This window comes from Oryctolagus cuniculus, chromosome 14 (genome assembly GCF_964237555.1).
Source record: "Oryctolagus cuniculus chromosome 14, mOryCun1.1, whole genome shotgun sequence".
Classification (NCBI taxonomy): Eukaryota; Metazoa; Chordata; class Mammalia; order Lagomorpha; family Leporidae; genus Oryctolagus; species Oryctolagus cuniculus.
Window position 1 is genome coordinate 15554649 of NC_091445.1, and position 17716 is coordinate 15572364.

The 17716-nt window shown below is 39.8% G+C and overlaps 1 long non-coding RNA gene across 3 annotated transcripts in view; it reads right to left on the minus strand.

Moving 5' to 3' along the window:
• LOC103349547 (uncharacterized) overlaps positions 1 to 17716 on the minus strand; it is a 569252-nt gene that overhangs the window by 66545 nt on the left and 484991 nt on the right. For all 3 annotated transcript variants that reach the window (XR_011381920.1, XR_011381922.1, XR_011381921.1), the window contains one exon: positions 917 to 1009. This is a non-coding gene — a long non-coding RNA (uncharacterized lncRNA). The remainder of the gene's footprint in view (positions 1 to 916; positions 1010 to 17716) is intronic.

The window sequence follows — 17716 nt, forward strand, 5'->3', positions numbered from 1 at the left end:
ATCGCCAGTATTTTTTTTCTGTTGCACAGGTGCCTTTTGTTTTTATTTATTTTTAACAGAAATTGTTAAATTTTCCTGGAAGCAGGAATATCTCAAGATGCACTGAAAGCCTGTGTTTTCTTTACTAGCATTTTAACATTTTTATTCGCTCACTTTCAGAAAGCCATAGTTGTGCCTATCTCCTGGACTCATATGCCATCGTTGTATCTTGAATAAAAGTGCTAATTGAATACAGAAAATATTAAAATATGATTATGAGCCTGCTAGAAGAATAAACATGTCAAGTGTCAACAAAATATTATAAGTCTGCTATGCTTCAAACTGAGTCAAAATAGATTGCTTAAATTTGTTCCTCTCAGTGCCTGTTTGAAAAAGTGAGAGTGATACACCTGTTATATGAATACGTTCATTGTGCACCAAGGCTGTTCATCCTCATAATAAATAAATTAAGAATTTCAGTCCTCTTGCAATTCTCAGTTCAGTCTGACTGGTTCTGGCACCGCTCTAATCCAATGTATCCACATGATACTGCATGCTGCATTATAGCACATTAATAGCTTGTAAAGTAAAACTGATGCCAAGTGATGGACTGTGTTCCTGAAGCAGTGACAAATTTATCAATGATAGATGCATTAATGGATACATTGAATTGCAATAAATAACAAGTGCAGAATAGCAAATTTCAGAGCATTAAAAATGTCATCTGTGAGTTTAGGTATTTACGAAGCTGAGCCAGCTGGAAACAGGAGTGGTGCGTTCCTATGAGCCACTGCTACCCTGGGATTCCAAGGAAAGCAGAGGCCCTTTCATCAAATAGGTCAGGCGGCCTGCAAATTGTTGTCACAGCTGTGCCATTGTCAATTAGGACTCCAATGCCTCAGCCCTTTGTTTTTCCTGCTCACACATCTAACCGTACCTCTTCTCAGGGCTTGGGTGCTTCATGCCCGCAACCTTTCCACCTCCTCGGTGACTTTCCTCAAATGTTCCGATTCATCTTCCAGGCATTGATCTAAAACGCAGAGAAGTGACATCAGGGAAACATCTCAGCTACTTGAAAGGCACTGCTATTCCTTCTGGGCTATTCTGGCATGTCAAACCCAACAAGCCAGGCAGAAACGCTCCATGCTGTTACACATTTGCCTCTGATGTGTCTGGTGCACCCGCCCAACCCTGCTGAACCCTAAAGACTTTGTTTAATGTCAGCAAAATCTGGCAGGATATCAGGGCCAGGGTGCAGGGAAGGAGAGAAGCATGTGATGTGGTTTGTCGTCATGTTCCAGCGAGAACAGCAGCATCAGGATCAAGTCACAGATACACATATGACAGTCCAAAAGGCAGTGGATCTAGAGGAATGCTTAAACTGAGCTAGTGATTGGTTATGCAATATTGGGAAACCTGCCAGCTTGGCAGATCAAGAGTTAGCAACATTTTTAAGTGCATGCCATTCTCAATCCCAAGTTTGATAGTGAGGTGAGTTACAGTTATCCAAATACGCTTGCTTCGTTTCCTGGGCTTTCATCTGCTTCCAGGGTTTTCAGCAATTGGTGCACATTTGTTGTCAGCATATTCAAGCCAATTACTCAATACTCTTTGGAATCGGATGTCACAATGTGCTCTTGATGGTAATAGAAAGTTATCAAACTGGGATTATTTTAGAAGGTTATTAGATTTGTCAAAACAAGAAATAAGTGTTCAGCAATTATAATTCAGTTTACTATGGAAATAAGTTTGTTTATCATTGATTCTGTTTATCATCATCACTCAACCATGATAACTAAATTCTGTATTAAACTTTAGTGACATCCCTCTGTCACTATTATTCAGTAGAAATAAACAACATAAGTAACAACACTAAAGAGAAAAGCAATATGACACACAATGAAATAAAAATACTGATATGGCACTTTTAGTCCAAATGTGAAATTCCTAGTCTAAAAGTCTAGACATACCAAGCAAATAATCATATCCACCTGACACTTCGATGTGTTTCTGGTTGATTATTTGATCAGTTATAAAATATGCAGAAACCATGTCAACCTTAAAATCAAATTTAAACATGTTGCTGAAATTCACCAAGATTTATATGAATCAGTTTGTTTTTCCAAAAATAGCTAAAACTAAAAATCAAGGCAATTTCATACAAATTACTGAATGGAAAGAAGTAAACAAAATTATGAAAGTTAAACTTAGATGCCATTTTTGGAATTTTATCCCCCATTATTATTACTATGTAAAATCAGTTAAACAACTATTTGTTAGACATTAGTCATATTCCAAACAACCTTTTAACTTTTGGCGATGAAAAAGTTATCCATTGAGTAAATATTCATTGAGTGTCAGTTAAGTGTCAATAAGGATTCAAAGGAAACATGCAAGACCCTGAATTCATGGTGTCTTACACACAAAGGATGTTCAAAAAATTCCCCCAAATGGGCATTATCTTTTAATTCTATTTTTCATTGAATGTTTCAAGTATAAAAGTATAATGCAGAGATAAGGGATAGATAGAACATAGATGTTTTGCTAGAAAACAATGAAAGCTATTCGATATTGATGACTATAATACAACTCAAAGAACTAAAATGGAGCTGGGTAAGGTGAGTAATTAGTTACCTTTTTGGGGAACAGGCAGGAAAAGCATGTCTGAAGAGGTTAATATTGAAGTTGAATGTTACAAATGATGACAGGAAGTCAGGCACATGAAAACAGAGGAAGAGTATGTCAAGTGGTGGAACAGTAGAAGAGAAGGCCAGGTGGCAAAGACAAGTTTGGCAAATTCAAGTAACAAAAAGAAGGTCACTTTGATATAATCATAGATGGGGAGAGACAGAGTGATGAAGGTCTGATTAAAGAGATCAACAGGGTCCAGTCTTGTGGCACAGTGGATTAAGCCATTGTCTGCTATGTCAGCATCTCATATGGGTGTAGGTTCAAGTCCCAGCTGTTCCACCCTGGATCCAGCCCCTGCTAATGTGTCTGATAAAGCAGCAGAAGAAGGCCCAAGAGCTTAGGGCCTTGCCACCTGTATGGAAGCCCAACATGGTGGTGTTCCAGGCTCCTGGTTTTGACCTGGCCCAGTTCCAGTCACTGCAGCCATTTGGGGAGTGAACAAGCAGATGGAGAATCTCTCTCTGAATCTCTTCCTCTGTATATCTGCCTTTCAAATACATAAATCTTTATCTTAAAAAAGAGAGGGAGCTCAATGGGGGCTAGCTGATCTACAGCTTTCTTAATCAGAGAGGAGTTTGAATCTGGTGATGGAAAACCACTGGAGGATCTAAGGGGAGTCATGCATGATCAGAACAACTCTCCAAAGATCATTCTGGATGCTCTGTGTAGAGCAGACTGAAGTCAGACAGGAGGAAATCACTTAGGAGACTCCAGCCATAGCACATGAGACAATGGTCATAGCAGCAGAGAGGAAAAAAAAAAGGGAAGTTTTCAGGCAAGTTTTAGAAATATTTTTCTTTAAGGGAGAGTTGTGCACACTTGCCAAGGAAACTTATATAAAGGTGAAGAGAAGAAATTAATGATTCTTAGATATCTTTCCATGTGTGTGTGTGTGTGTGTGTGTGTGTGTCCCCTATTCATCTGAGCCAATGGATGGATACATACATCATTTACTTAAATGGGACAATCTCATATATGAGTAGGCTCTGATTTAGCCATGCTATATTTGAGATTCTGTGCAGTGAAGGGCTAACTCAGGCTTGGGATATGCAAACTCCTCACATTGCGAATGAGGACTGGTCTTTGACCAGCTCCTGGAAAATAACCTTTAAGCTCTTAAGATGGCCTGGCTGGTCAGACTTTCTTTGTATACCCGGAGTCTTGACCAGTGCTAGACAGTTCATGCTAACAATGTGAGTTATGATGAACACATCTTTTTGCTTCACTGGAACCCCAAGTCTCCATCAGTCTGACCTTTGGCAGAGCTATAGACTGAGGAGCTAAGGTTAGTCACACAGGCACAGAGGGATCTCCAGCCAAAATTCTGGATTCCGAGGCTCGGGTGAGCTTCTCTCTGGCAATACTTTGCATGTGTGATCACACATGCTGGGAAAACTAAGAGCTGAACACACAACTCTCCAGGAGATGCTGACAGAGCTAGCTGGCACCTGATTTCTCCTGGCCATTGTCCCTTTTCTTTGGCTGGTCTCAACCTTTATCCTTTCATGGTAATAATTACTCACCATAGGTATAGGAGCTTTTCTGAGTTCTGTGAGCCTTTCTAGCAAATCATCTAACTGGAGAGCAGTCTTAGGGTTCCCTAACGCAGATGTTCATTTGGCATCTAAGAGATCTCTTATAAGCAATTGGCTAAGTGAATTGAGGTTTCTGGGAGGAATCAGATTTGAAGATAATGATTTGATAGTAGTTGGCACATAAATGATAGCATAGTATGTGAGAGGGCCATCAAGGAAGTGCCTCTAAAATATCACTTAGCCAGTCTATTCTTTAAAAATATAATGGTAATGGGATTGATCCAGCTTTCAAGAGCTCAGATAATTAACTCTTGGGAGGTCACAAATGGAAACACAGAAGCCACTCTATATGGGGACACAGAGAGAGAAGCAAACACAGGCATTGGAGGAAGGGGTCTCAGAGCAGGAGTCTCCAGCCCAGAAGCTTGAAGGATTACTAATATTTCTCTGCTTCTTCAGAGAAGGACCTACAGGCAAAGAAGAAGAAACAAGGTTCATTATTTATTTAAATTTGGGAAACAATGACAGAGTGATTTAGCACTGTGGGGAAGGATTCAAAAACCTCTGGCAGACAGAATAATGAGTGCACAATGATGTTAACATTCTAATTCCACAAATTTGAGAATGTTACCTGGCAAGGCAAAGGGGACTTTGCGGACAACATTAGGAATGTAGACCTTGAGATAACAAAATTATCCTGGATTATCTATGCTGTGGGCAGTGAGACAAGTCATGACACAGTAGGGTCACAGAAGACCCAATTGGCTGCCTTTGAACATGGGGGAAGTAGGACATGTCAAGGAATGCAGGAAACCTCTGGAAGCTGGAAAAAATGAGGAAGAAAACTGCTCCCAGAGCCTATAGAAGGAAAGAAGCCTGACCAAAGTCTTGAAAATTATCCCAGTGAGACCCATGTGAGATTTCTGATGTACAGAACTTTAAGATAATATATTTGTATTATTTTATATCGCAATTTGTACAATAGCAAGAGAAAATTAACACAAATTTTTTTTAAAAAGTGTTCATTCTCTTTTATCAACTGGAAATATTCTTCCTTCTAAAACATTCTCATTGACTAACGTACTCACATAAGAACACTCTCACTTTTGTTGGGATCTTCAAAAATTATTTGGGAAACCTGACAAGTATAAATAACCACCTTATAGTACTTAAACACTTGCTGTAATATTGTATGTTGCAGCAACTGGAGTTCTGTAAGTGTTCATTAAGGATGCCTTTATGTGATTTTCATCTAATTGATGCCATTCAAATTTACTAATTAGAGAGCACTGTAGAAGTCAGGAACCCAAAGAGAAAAGATTCTATACACTCACCCCCAAGTCAATCAAACAGCCTGCCTTCTATATATTTTACATATTGATTGTCTTTGGAATAGTAGGCTTAAATAAAAGGTCTGTAACTACTAAGAAAGTTGGAAATCTAGGAACCTAAGTAATTTCAGTTTTGAGCAAGTCATCCCACTTCTGGTAGTCTATCCAGAATAAACCTGATCAACAATGGTGCTATAATACTGCTTACCAGCCACACTGATCAAATGAGGGCTCCTTTAGGTGCTACTTCAGTGTAAGCTCCACACAAAATGAAAAAATATCTTTGTTATCTCCAATTCCCAATGCATTATTAAATGATTGAAGCTGAAGTTCTCAAATGCATTTCACAGAATGCTGATGTCATGAGATGCTGCAAACCAAAAAAGTTTCTGTAGTCAGATGAATTTGTTGTTTCCTTAAATTCTTTTTTTTATTTGAGAGACAGAAATCTCCTGATCTCCTAATTTACTCAACAATTGCCCACAAAGCCAAGCCTGAGCCAGGTAAAATCTAGGAATCTGGAAATCAGTTCAGGTCTTCCATGTAGGCAGCAGGGAACCAACTCCTTTAAGCCTTTCCTGCTGCCTCCCAAAAACTGCGTTGGAAGCTGGAATCAGGAGTTAGTGCTGGAACTTGAAACCAAACACACCCATGTAGCATATGGGACATGGGCTTTCCAAATGCAATGCCAAACACACCTTTCAATGATTTTTTTTTTAATTCCTGAAATGAAGGTAGCTAGCTATATTTTTTCAAACCCATATTTCCTAAAGTTGTATTACCACCAAATTCTCAGAAGGTAGAGGGCATGGTGACAGGACATTCCATGGAGCTGGAAGACATACTCAGAAATGCTTTCTTAAGCTATAGTCAGGGAAAGAAGATATTCTCGAATACTCATTTTTTTGAGTTGAGAGAGTTTTATTCTAATCACCTACTTTTCTTTGGAGAAGTTGGTATTTTGTGTTAATGATATAGAAAGCCCTGGCACAGTGTGTGTATTGTTATAAAATTATGTGTATCTGTGTTGCTTTTCCTTCAGTGCTACTGATGTCTTAGTCACTACCTTCCTGCGCTTGATTCTGCTTTTTCTCTCAGGTTGCCCTGGGTCTTGAGCTCTGTGGATCTAACTCAACTCCGAAGGCCACTTCTCAGGCTGAAACACAATTGGAAGAGTAAACAGCTTCAGGACGTCTAGACATGTCAGCTTGGGAGTATGGAAACCTGACTGAGCCTGGACGTGCCAGGGTTGTGACCATCCTGGTTCTCTACAGAGAGAAGACGAAGTTCCTGGTTCTGTCTCCCTTTTGGTCAGCTGCTGGACCTGAGGCAGAGTGAGATTCAAGCGGCCCTTTCTCAGCCACGTCCTGGAATAAGTTGTCAGGATTTTCATCAAGGGCATGATGGCTGATACTGCCCTCGTGTTCTCTGGATACAGGACAATTCTCTTCTTTGGGAAGAATTTGTAACTTGATGAAATCCTTGTTTGAAATTATGATAAGTAAATCTCTTAACACAGAGATAACATTGCTGCCTTTATACATCCCTGGATTTTAATGAAGTCATTAAATTCATTTTTAAAAGAAGATAAAGCCAGATACCAACCCTGACCTTGAGTGTCTCATTGACAACCACTTTTCATATAACACAAAACATAACTTCGAGGGAAAATTTTGGCTAATTTTTCACTGAAAAAAGAAATAAGGGAACCTCTGAATTATTCAGTTCTCTCATCTGTAAAATGAGGGAATTTGGTTAGAATACTGCTAGGGTCCCTTACACTGTTAACATTTATGACTAATAAAACATAGCCATTATATAAATTCAGACTTCTATTGTGTTCATGGTTAGTAATAATGATATTAATCAAGTAGTTCCATGCATAATGCACCACAGATTCCATTCTATCCAATTTGCTATAATTCAGACAATGGTAAGGTGTATACCTCAGCAATTTTGTGAAGAGGAGTGACAAGGAAACTGCTACTGAAACAAACAATGATGCAAGCAACCAATTTTAGGAGGCCACAGTGTGGTGCAGGGGGTAAGCAAGCTTTCCACCATATCAGAGCACTGGTTTCAGTCCCAGCTGCTCCGCTTCCAATACGGCACCCTGCAATTGTGCCTGGGAAGGTAGCAGAAGATGGCTCAAGTTCTTGGACCCCTGTCACCCATGTGTGAGACCTGGTTGGAGTTCCTGGCTCCTGGCTTTAGTCTGACTCAGACCTGCCTGGTGCAGTCATTTGGAGAGTGAACACACAGATGGAAAATCTTTCTCTGTGTATCATTCCCTCTCTCTCGGTCTCTCTGCCTTTCAAATTAACATTAAAAAAAAAAAAAAACACCTAATTTTACAACTGTACTTCAAAAAGTTAATGGAAAATGGAATCAAAGGGCAGGTTTATTTTGGTGCAAAAATATTTTGAAATTCATATGTAGCCTTCTTCATAATACACTTTTTCCATAAGGTTATTGAAGGCCCGCCCCTCTTCTACGTACATAAAATTTGTCTCCGTTTTCTGCTTTACTTGTTATTCTCTTAACTTGGATGTCTCAATTTCATAAATCAGTTCCAAAATTAGTGGTTAATTTTACTCTAGATGTTTTCCCTGGCCACTGCTGACTTGTCTTCCATAGAACTAAGTGGAATTTAGGGTCCTCCTTGACAGGTGCCTTTGTGGACAACCTTAGAGGCTGATGTCAGGATTCAATAGCCTGGAAGGGGTTTGATGGCTCCTTCCTGTGATTTTTCTTTCCTGGAAACATCACAGAGTAACCCACTGGCCTGAAGGATGGTCTCTCCATTATTTTCTGGTGCTGTTAAACTTTCTTCCTGGGGCCAGTGCTGTGGCATAGCGGGTAAAGCTGCCACCCGCAGTGTCAGCATCCCATATGGACGCCAGTTCAAGTCCTGGCTGCTCCACTTCTGATCCAGCTCTCTGCTGTGGCCTGGGAAAGCAGTAGAAGATGGCCCAAGTCCTTGGGTCCACACTGGAAGACCCGGAGTAGGCTCCTGGCTCCTGGCTTCAGATCAGTGCAGCTCTGGCCATCGCAGCCAATTGGGGAATAAATCAGCAAAAGGAAGACCTCTCTCTCTCTGCCTCTCCTCTCTCTGTGTAACTCTGACTCCCAATAAATAAAATAAATCTTAAAAAACATAAACTTTCTTTCTGAAAGTGCAGTGGGTCCTACATAGTTTCTCCAAATTGCATGTGATTCAGGTCTGTTTAGTACTGATAAAGATTAAATATCTACATTGTGCTAAGGAGTATAGCAGGCCTTGGAACCACAGAGAAGCAATCAGAAACTTCACTGTGTAAATTCATTTACCCAGTAAGTACAATTTGAATTCAGAATGCCAGTACCCAGTAGATACTCAATAATTTCCACTGAGAGAAAAAATAAAGATAGAATGGTTATTGAGGGTGAATATTTGGTGCAGCAGTTACAATGTCACATAGGATGCCCACATACCATGCTAGGGTGCCTAATGTGAGGTCCAGCTCCGCTTTTTTTTTTTTATTTGACAGAGTTATAGACAGAGAGAGAGACAGAGAGAAAGGTCTTCCTTCAGCTGGTTCACTCTCCAAATGGCCACAACGCCTGGAGCTGCGCCGATCTGAAGCCAGGAGCCAGGTGCTTTCTTCCTGGTCTCCCATGCGGGTGCAGGGGCCCAAGCACTTGGGTCAGCTTCCATTACTCTCCGGGGCCACTGCAGAGAGCGGGACTGGAAGAGGAGCAACCGGGACTAGAACCCAGTGCCCATACGGGATACCGGCGCCGCAGGCGGAGGATTAACCAAGTGAGTCATGGTGCTGGCTCTCAGCTCCACTTCTAATCCAGTTTCTTGCTAATGTCCTCCCAGGGAGGCAGCACATAATGACTCAAGTATGTGTGTCCCTGCCACCCATGTGGGAAACCCAGATTGAGTTCCTGGCCTCTGGGTTCAGCCTCGTGCATCCTTGACTATTGTGGTCATTTAGGGACTGAATCAGTGAATGGAAGATCTTTTCCTGTATGTATGTGTATGTGTGTATTTCAACTACACTGAAAACTCATTTAAAACAAAAAAAAAATTTCTTGGAACCTCTCTGAGTAGATCACAAAGAATACATACAGAAGGAAAACTAAAAGCCTATCTAGAAAATAGTGTGATTTTATTCCAACTCTCCATAACCCTTGTCTAAGTACTGGCATAGCAGTCAAGTTTGGGGTTGTGCTTCTATTCTCACCTACAACCTGATTGTACCACAGCTGTTTTCATACTGAGTAAAAGATCACCTTACAGAATCCGTGGGGGACAGCTCAGCCCTTGTGAAAGTTTTGTGCTATATGATCTGCACAGCTCACTGCTGCTGAGTCCTTGTTTATCACATTGTGCTGTAGGCATAGAGCCTCAAAAGCTGGCTCCAAGAAGGCGTGTAGCCGCAAGGGCAGCAAAGGAAAGCAGAGGCAGATGAGCCAGAGCTGGCAGGAGAACGAGCAATGCAGTAGTGAGCATGTGTGCGGAGTGTGTCTCTGCCCTCTTCTGCTATTCCAGTAAAAACCCCTCCCACGGTGACATGGAGAGGGAGGGACCCCCAACACAGGGGTGATAGAAGATGGAGGGTTCCCTAACCTGGGGCCATGAGAGAGGGCAAGACACAAACACAGGAGCAACGGGAGAGCGAGGGACCCCTAACAAGGTGCCATGGGAGAGGCAGATACCTCACACAATGTTGACAGGAGAGTATACAGACCCCAACACTGGGGCTAAGAGAAGGTAGATCCCCTTGAAACAAGGGAGCTAGAAAGGGAAGAGACCCCAGAACCTGGTGATTTAAGCTCTTATAATTTGGGAACTTTTTTTTTTTTCAAAGTGTAAGAAATTCATGATCAAAACTTCTGGAAGCAGCTTACTATTGGCGAGAAGAAAGCATATGTCAATTACTTTCCTTTGTTTATTCAAAAACATTCAAACTACATTAAAATTTCAATTCCCATTTATATGTTAGCTGCATGTGAAAATTTAGAGTCTCATAATGCAACTCAATCATATCCATAAACACTAGAAACTTATTCACAGCATCACTAATACAATATTTTGGGCACATTAATCTTATTTTCTAAAACCAAACTTTGCACTCAGACTGATACCCATACAGTCATTCCAGAAAGCATTACTTACATAAATTCCAAGTGCAAGATTCAATACAAGCACAAGATTCAATACACTACAAAGAAGAGTGGTAAGCAAAGATCCAAATTTCTTACCACCAAATCGGTGACACAGTAAACCAACTGTTTTGTCTAAAAACAACAATAAAAACTGGAAGATAGGACTTTGGATGTTTTTACAGTAGACAAAAATGTTAAGTGCTTGAGGAGATAGATATATTTACACTGACTGGACACAGCACAGTGTGTACATAAATCAAAACATCACATGATACCTCCACATATTTTCTCATGTATGTTAAAAATGTTTTAATAGGCATCCAGCTCTCTGCTGATGGCCTAGGAAAGCAGTGGACTATGACCCACGTGCTTAGGCCCTTAATCCCATGTGGGAGACCTGGAAGAGGCTCCTGGATCCTGGTTTTGGATCCTTCCAACTCTGCACATTGCAGCCATTTTGGAAGTGACTCAGTGAATGGAAGATCTCTCTCTTCATCTCTCCCTTTCTCTGTCTGTAACTCTGCCTCTCAAATAAATAAATCTTTTCAAAATGTTTTAATAAGAAAATTTTAAATTCAATAAAAGTAGTTAATGTTTTATTGCTAATGTTTTAATATTTTTAAAAGATTTATTATTTGAAAGGAGGAGTGCCAGAGAGAGAGAGAGAGAGAGAGTTCTTCCACCCACTGATTCACTTACCAGGTGACTTGACTGCAATAGCTGGGATGGGCCACATCAAAGACAGGACCAGGAACTCCATCCTGATCTTTCACATACTGGTATTTCTGGGTGGCAAGAATTCAGATACTTGAGCCATCATCCTCTGTTTCTCATGCACAATGATAGGGAGCTAACATGGGAGTGGAGTGGCTGGGACTTGAAGTGGCACTCTGTTATGGGATGCAGGTTTCCCAAGTGGCAGCTTAACTCACTGGCCACAATAATGCCCATTCCTTTAAAATTATGTTTAAAATTAGAAGCACTACATTGGATTCTCCTACTCCTTGATACTCAGCAGCATAAAGGACAAAAAAAAATTTATTTAAAGACACAAAACCTTATTTTCAGAAGGTCAATCTTACTTTTGCTTCCATGGATCCTTGTGTTTATGTTGGCATCTCTGCATGACATCAGCACCCAGAAGATAAAGGGAAAGGAAGCAAAGGAAGAGGAACCTCCACTCCCACCCTGCTCACTCTAACAGCCATCGATCTATTATTTTAAAGATTTATTTATTTATTTATTTGAAAGTCAGAGTTGCAAAGAGGCAAAGGCAGAGACAGAGAGAGATGTCTTACATCTGCTGGTTCACTCTCCAAATGGCCATATTGGCCGGAGCTGGGCCAATCTGAAGCCAGGAGCTAGGAGTTTCTTTTGGGTCTCCTACGCAGGTGCAGGGGCCCAAAGACTTGGGCCATCTTCCACTGCTTTCCCAGGCTATAGAAGAGAGCTAGATTGGAAGGGGAGCAGACGAGACTCGAACTCAAGCCCATTATGGGATGCTGGCACCGCAGGCAGCTTTACCCACTACACTACAGCACCGGCTCCCCATTCATCTATTAACTCTTATTATGAACCTTCTGAGGGTAAAGAATTACACTCACTTTGAGGCTAACTTAAAAAGATACATTCTTCTTTTGAAAGAGTTCACAGTTTTCTTAAAGCAATGACAAGCTGACAGACTAGAATTTGAGCCAAGGGAGACCTATGCACACTCCTTGGTGTCAAGAGGAGTGAGTGAAGTTGAGATCAGAAAAGCCTTGTTGGAAGCTTGGTCCAAGCACTGAAGGTAATTCAAATGAGATAGGTGGGCAGGAAGAACAGGTGTTCCAGGCAGAGGGATCAATACAGGCCAAGATTCAGAGATGTGAGAATGTGCAGGGGTACAAGAACAGAGCTGCAATAGAGTAGGAGTAGGCCTTTAGCAAAGGTGGTGGAGAGACATGTTGGGAAAGTGGCACAGTAAGAAATGCTCCATAGAGAGCTGACTTTGGGGTCTGGCGTTATAATACAGCATGTTAAGCTCCCAGTTGCAAAGCCAGCATCTCATGTAAGAGCACTGATTTGAGTCCAGGCTGCTCTGCTTTGCATCCAGCTCCATATTAATGTACCTGGGAAGGCAGCAGAAGATGCCCCAAGAACATGGGCCACCAGCTTCCCATATGGGAGACCTGGAAGGAGTTCCAGGTTCCTATCTTTGATCCGGCCCATCCCAACTGTTGCAGCCATGTGAAGAGTGAACCAGTGGGTGGAAGATTTCTCTCTCACCTCTCTGTCACTCTGTCAAATAAATACATCCTTTTTTTTTTAAAGGCTATTATTAGGGATTTCATGGGCTATAATAAAGAAATTCGAGGGAGGGGTTGGCATTGTGGCACACTGTATTCAGCAGTTGCCCTCTATGCTGGTACAAGTTCCAGCTTCAATTCCTCCACTTCCAGTTCAGTTCCCTGCTAATACACCTAGAAATATAGTGGGTGATGACCCAAGTTCTGGGACCCCTGCCACCCATGTGGGAGACCTGGGTGGAGTTCTAGGCTCCTGACCTCAGCCTGGCCCAGTCACAGCCATTTGAGGAGTGAACCAGCAGATGGAAAGTCTCTCTCTCTCTCTCTCTCTCTCTCTCTGTTTCTGTATGTGTGTGTGTATGTGTATGTCCATGTCTCTCTGCCTCTCAAATAAATAAAATAAATGAAAAATTTAAAAAAGAAACTCCAAATTGGAAAATGACCTGTATAGACACTTCTCAAAGTAAGACATGCAAATGGCCAAAAAATATGACAAAATGCTTGATGTTACTAACCATCAGAGTGATCAAAACCACAGTGAGTTATCATCTCACCTTACCTAGAATTGTTATCATCAAAAAGACAAAAATAAGAAATGTTAGCAAAGATATGCAAAAAGGGGAACTGCTATGCATTCTTGGTGAAAATAATAATTAGTATAGCCATTATATGGATGTTCCTCAAAAACTAAATAGAAAACCAACTTATCCTGGAATCCCACTACTGGGTATATATATATATATCCAAAGAATATCATTATATCAAGGAGATACCTACACTCCTATGGTCATTCCAGCATGGTTCACAATAGCCAAGACATACAATCAATGAAAATGTTCAGTAATTGATGGGTGGATAAAAAAATGTGGCACAAAATGGAATATTAATCTCCAAATAGCATGAAATCCTTGTCATTTGTGGCAAGATGGGTAAAGCTGAAGGACACAGTATGGCATTTTCTCACTCACAGCTGGAAGGTAAAGCAGTTGGTCTTACAGTAGAGAGTAGAACAGTGGGTACCATTGGCTAGGAAGTGTTGAGAATGGATAGAGAGGTTAGATAACAGGAAGCAAAGTGCAGCTAGATAGCAGGAGTACATTGTATTGCTCCAAATATTATGGAGGAAGGAGGGAGGAAAGGGGAGAGAGAGGGAGCCAAAACTTTTGACTGAAAGAATAAAAACATGAAATTTTAATTAGAAGCCTAATATGGACTTCATCTTCATCTGAAAGAGAAACAGTGAAAATTAGTCAATTGCTCTCTTTGAGTTTACACTTTTAAACTATTATTTCTTAGAGGCAGGGACAGAGAGAGAGAGAAAGACAGAGGAAGAGATGGACAGAGAGAGCTCCCATTTCTGGGTCACTCCCCAACATCCACAATGGTTGCAGCTTGGCTGGGCCAAATCTGGAAACCAGGAACTCAGTTCAAGTCTTCCACATGGCTGGCAGGAGCCCAATTACTTGAACCATCACCTGATGCTTCCTAAAGTCTGCATTAACGGGAAGGTGGAGTTAGGAGTCAGGGCTGAGTCAAACCCAGGTATTCCCATGTGGGACCATGGACATCTTAATTGCTAGGCTAAGTGTGTATTCATATCACTTTATTTTATTGCTCCAGTATTTATTCCTTATAGTTATATGAGTGTACTGATATGACTGTAACTTGTTCTGTTTTTATGAACCCACTCTTTGGGAAAATACCATGTTCATATTACTATGCATTTTACATTATCAAAATACTGATAAGAACTTAATATTTCACTATTTTGAAAAGACACAAAGATAGTGCTGTCTTATAAACATATTTTATTTGAGGTGACAGTTTCCAGACCCACTCATTCAAGCAGGAACTTCATTATTTCTGGCAAAGATCCCAGAGGAGAACTCCATAAGTCAAAAACTTAAGTATCATTTTTGTTCAGCACAAAACATTGCGAAGTTGCCAAAAATGCTAGACATGCACATGACCCCAAATCGATCTCAGAAACAGTAACAGCAATAGCAGGTAAAAATTTATTTTCCCATTTCCAATAGGTTTAATATTTATTGGTATATCCATATATGCAGAGATAAGATTGACCATGCACAAGATGTATGTAGATTTGTAACTCTCCAACAGAACTTACATCTACAATTTATTGCACAGAAATTCTTTGTAAAAAATTAATCTGTTCCATGTTTTTTTAAAGAACCACAAACTGGATTTAATGAGAACCCAGGAGCAAAATAAATAATTCTTGCTTCAGAGCTTACTAAATTAAACAAATTTTAAAAAATACTGAAGAGGAAATCAAATCAAAGTACTGAAAAGTCTTGAATCATAATGGTAGCACAGACACATCCCATCACTTTCACCTAACTTTTGTCAACCTTAAATTCATGTAGGTGAAATAAGACTTAATTTTACTTTTCATGTTCTTTTGGAGCTGAAGACTTTGTGCGCATTGTAAAAAGGACTGCAAGCCCTTTGAGACCAGGGGCTGTGCATTCATTGCCTGAGGCCTGGCCTCCTAGGATCCTCCAGCAGAATATGATTCACTGAACACTGGTTGGATAAGCAAGTGAATGGAAGACGGAAGGAAATAACGAAATCAAAAGTAGAACTTAAACAATATACTGATAATTCAGAGAAAAGTGTTCATTGATAGGAGAGGAAGGAAGTAAGGCTCAAAACCCTGAGTTATTAAAATTAATTGTCCACTCTAATTGAATTCACAGAATAACTTGACTTAAATTCACAGGATAATTTCTCTTCAATTACAGACACAATCATCTGATACAGGCACTGTGCCAGCACGAACACTAGGTCACTGTGAACACTGAGACTTAGCCCTGTGTTATTTGACTTTCGCTTTTTCCCAGCAGATAAGATTACATTTTACCCATGTAGAACTTATATTTATGTCTGCTCATCTCCATTTTCCTAAGTACCCAATGAGTTCAACAGAATGGTTCTAACTTGATCAAGTCCAAATGCAATTTCAGCTGGAGAGGAGGAGTAAGTTCAAGACATCTATTGTATTGCATGATGATGGTCATGAGTGATGATGTATTAACATTTGATTTAACCATTCTATGATGCATATATACTTGAAAGCATCATGTACATGATAAACACATCTAATTTTATTTGTCAGTTAAAAGTAAATGAACATAAAGTTGAATTAAAGTATGTTTTCATCTTAATTGCCAATTAATAAATTTTATAAATACCTTCTAACATGTTTATTTTCTTGCAATTAAAGAGACAGCTGTTTCTGACTTCAAAATATGAAAGAAAAAGTACATAATGTTTACATATCAATTATGATAAAAAGTTTGTGATATTTTTATTTTACCTTAAAATAAACATTTCTTTGTTGCTTAAAAAAATTAAGATCAATCACCAAAGGAAATAGGAAATAAATGTATTGTCAAAAATATTAAGCAGTTCTTTATAGGAATATATATTAGGAAATAAGGACTTGATCTATTTGGAGTGTAAAATTACAGTATCTTTTCCTGATATGGTTCTATGGCCTCTACAAATATATGTCCTCATTACTAACTATTGTAACTTTCAAAGTCTATAGTTTTAAATTATTTCACCACATAGAATGAACTTAATTCTCTAGAGACAAACACTTATGGGTTTATCATTATTTTAACTAGCATTTATTCTGAAGAAATAGATGATAATAGTTTATAGGATAACATTTCATCTAGATAATGCCATGTATATTTTCACAAACTCCAAAAATGTGAGTTTAAAAAATGACACTCCACTTTGTTCAAGCATTTTTGATCATCTTCTGCAATCTGACTCCTAAACTGGTCATCTCCTTTTTCATTAGCGCCCTTAGTATGAAAAAAAAATCAATGTTACTTCAGTATACTTGAATGATGGAAAACTTGAAGATTTCAATGCAACAAAGTTTAACTTACCTTAAAAGACATTATTTTCATAAACTCCAATACGACCTTGGTTTTCGGATCAGGAGCAATACAGAGATTTCCCTCTCTGCCTCTTCCCTGAGCACCAGTGGGTGGATGCTTCTCTTTCTGTCTGTGAGAAGTTCAGGACTCTGAGTCGGTCCTCACTCCTGATGCCATACACACCTTTTCTTGGCACTTCATCTGGTCCCAGGGGGAAATTCCTGCAGAAATTTCCTCCTCGGTAATCTCTTGACAGATGGCTCTTCTGGCAAGAAACCGAACTCTTAGGAGAGCTTTAATAGGCTTTTGTTCTCCCGAATCGCCTGCTCACAGGTCTTGTTTTTTAATTGCACATTGGATGATGCCTCGTGTCCTAACAGGCTGGAGAATCACTGCCCCCTTGTAGCATTCCCAGTTAATCTGCTTTTCTGTTTTCTGATTTCTAGACATTCGTGAAGCTGGTTTCCCTTTAATATTTCGTTATTTTCTTGCTCCAATTTCCAGGAGCAGTTGGAATAAAAGTCTCAATTATTTACTTTAAAACAGTAAACTGAATAAATATTGAACTGTTTAAATACACATGAAGTAATTTTGTACAGGCATTGATAGAGCTGTAAACCAGCAAAACAAATCCTTTCAATTAGTGGTTTTCTCAACATCAATTGTATTCCTGTGATAAATGTCTTTGTTAGGTGGTTTTTGCTGTCTCTCTGTCTGTGTCTCTCTCATCTTTTTAGGGAAGCCCAACAAAAATATAGTCGAAATCAGAAGATCAATTGTCATCTAGAGGCTGTTACTAAGGATGGTAAAGAGAACAC